This window comes from Papio anubis, chromosome 7 (assembly GCF_008728515.1).
Source record: "Papio anubis isolate 15944 chromosome 7, Panubis1.0, whole genome shotgun sequence".
Classification (NCBI taxonomy): domain Eukaryota; kingdom Metazoa; phylum Chordata; class Mammalia; order Primates; family Cercopithecidae; genus Papio; species Papio anubis.
In genome coordinates, this window is record NC_044982.1 from 110,457,136 (window position 1) to 110,460,323 (window position 3,188).

Below are 3,188 nucleotides of genomic sequence, written 5' to 3' on the forward strand. Positions count from 1 at the left end.
TCCTTGGTACCTGCCACTTTTATCTGGTGGCATATATGTCATCCACAACTCACCCACTGGAGTGTGAGCTCCATGAGAACGGGGACCTGCTCCTTCACATTCATGGTGGTATCCCCAGGGCCTAGGACGAGCTTGGCACACAGTAGGTGCTCAATAAATGTTTGCTGCATGAATGAATGGCTCCTACCCCTCCTTCAGATCCAAATGCCCCTCCTCTGAGCAGCCATCCCGAGTTTCCCCATCTGAAAGGCATGGCTTGCTCCTCCATGACTCTGCGGCGCTGGTCATTTTGCAGTTCTCTATCATGGCTGGGTTCAGGTCTGTCTCCCACACCGATGCTGATTCACTCCTCACACATATTACCTTTTGCACAGTGCCTGGCATGTAGTAGGCACTCATAATATTGGTGGAATGGAGGAGGACGTTCTAAACAATTCTATTTTAAAAATTACTATACAATAAAATTGACGTTTAAATATATAGTTCTAGGAATTGTAACACATGTACAGATAACCACCATCACAATCAGGACACAGGAAAGATCTGTCATCCAGAACAACTCCCTGCTGCTATTCCTTTAGACTCCTGACTCCCTGCACTCCTAGCCCCTGGCAACCACATATCTTTTCTCCATCACTACAGTTGGGTCTTTTCAAGAATGCCATTTAAATGGAAACATACAGTAGTGACCTTTGGAGACTGGCTTCTTTCATTCAGCATAGTGACTTCAAGATTCAATCAAGCTGGGGTTTTTTGTATTGCTGAGGAGTGTTCAGTTGTATGATGTTGACGCATGTTTAGGCTGTTTCCAGTTTTTGGCAATTATGAATACAGCTGATATAAAGATTCACATATAGGATTGTGTATGAATAAAAGTTTTCATTTATTTAAACACTCAGGAGGGTGATTGCTAGGTTATATGGTAAGTGTATATTTAACTTTATATGAAACTGTTGAGGCCAGGCATGGTGGCTCACGCCTGTAATCCCAACACTTTGGGAAGCTGAGGCTGCGAATCACCTAAGGTCAGGAGTTCAAGACCAGGTTGGCCAACATGGTAAAACCCTGTCTCTACTAAAAATACAAAAATCAGCCAGGCATGGTGGTGTGTGTCTGTAATCCCAGCTACTCGGGAGGCTGAGGCAGGAGAATCGCTTGAACCTGGGAGGCAGAGGCTGCAGTGAGTCAAGATTGTGCCACTGTACTCCAGCCTGGGTGACAGAGTGAGACTCTGTCAAAAATAATAATAATAATAATAATAATAATAATAATAATAATAATAATAACATGAATGAAAAAAAGAGAAAGAAACTGTCAAACTGTTTTCTGGAGTGGCTGTACCATTTTGCAATCCCACCAAAGTATGAGAGATCCAGTTTTTCAGCAACTGGATTCCACCCTGGTTTTAATTTGCATGTCCCTGATGGCTAGTGATCTGAACATCTTCCATGTGCTTTTTTTTTTTTTTTTTTGTCTTCTGTATACCTCTTTGGTGAAGAGTCTGTTTACCTCTTGCTCATTTAAAAAATTAATTGTTCGTTTCCTTACCACTGAGACTTTTTTTAGAAAACTTTATTGAGGTATAATTTACATACCATAAAATCCACCCATTTTAAGTGTACAATTCAATGAATTTTCATACATTTATCACCTGAATCCAGTTTTAGAACATCTGCATCACCCCAATAAGATCCTTCATATGCATCTATACTTACTGTTGAGTTTTGAGAGTTCCTTATACATTCTGGATACAAGACCTTTGTTGGATATATGACTTACAGTATTGTCCCAATGGGGGACATTTGCCAAGAGATGAGAATGCTATAATTGGGGGCCTGAGAGGTGGGTCCCAATTCTTACAAACATCTTCCATTCCACACACTGTCTCCTTTTGTTTGGTTTTAATATGGGTAAGCAGCACATTCTGGAAACAATAAAGGCAACTCACCATCTGAACGCCAGGAGGAGAGTTTATGACAGAACTTCCTCCTGCGATAAAGGGATGTCAAAGAAGCCAACATCAAGGCGCCACCCCTATCCCTGGTGGGTGGTCCGAGAGGGCAGGAGGCTCCAGGGCACACTGCCTAGCCAATCAGTGCACATTCTTGGGGTTGCAGATGGTGGTGGGGAAGGGGACAGAGGGGTTCTGTGGGGGACTAGGATGGGAACCCCAATGCCCTCTCAGATTGCTCCATCAGAAGAGCAAATGAGGCCAGACACAGTGGCTCATGCCTGTAATCCCAGCACTTTGGGAGGCCAAGGCAGGAGAAGCGCTGAGCCCAGGAGTTCCAGACCAGTCTGGGCAACCACAGGGAGAAGCCCCTCTCCACAAAAATAAAAAATTAACCAGACGCGGTGGTGCCTGCCTGTGGTCCCAGCTGCTTCAGAGGTTGAGGTGGGAGGGTCGCTTGAGTCGGGGATGTGGGGACTACAATGAGCCGAGATGGAGCCACCGCACTGCAGCCTTGGTGACAGGGTGAGACCTTGTCTCAGAAGAAGAAGAAGAACAAATGAAGCCTCATTTTAAATTCTGTCTTATCTTTCTTTAGTTTTGTTGGGAGAAAAGCTGTGCTGGGAGAGAAGCTGAGGCAGGGCTTGGAACATGTCCTGGGTCCAGGGTAAAATCCCTCATGGCCTTTGAAACGTGTCTAGACTTGCCAGCTCCTTGCTTCTAGCACTCCCATTATCTTAAGTAGCCATGTTTCAAAGAAAAATGCTAAACCGTCACAGTTGTAGTTCATTCGCTTCATACATCACTTCCTTTCAACCCCCACATACTCACCACCTGTTTCTTTGATCATCTATAAATAGCATGGGCTCCCAGCGCTCAGGGCCTTCCCAGCCTCCATACTAGGGTTGGACCCCTGGTCCCACTTTCTCTCTTGCCTTTTCTCATTCCTTTGACTCCGCTGGACTTCGTTGCCCCCACGGCCTGGTGTTGGGTCCGATCACCCCAACAAATTTTCATTAAGGAACAAGCCAAACATAATCTAAAGTTAAGAGCAGTATAACCTCCAGGTACCATCACCCTGCCTAGACAATTATCAACTCATGGCCAATAATGTTTTAACTAATTTCTACCCACCCCTAAACCATAAAGACTTAAAAAAAAAATACCAGTGTTATATCTAAAACACTTAACAATTACTTAATAGCATTAAATACATGAAGCCCCTTTCTGAGTGTGT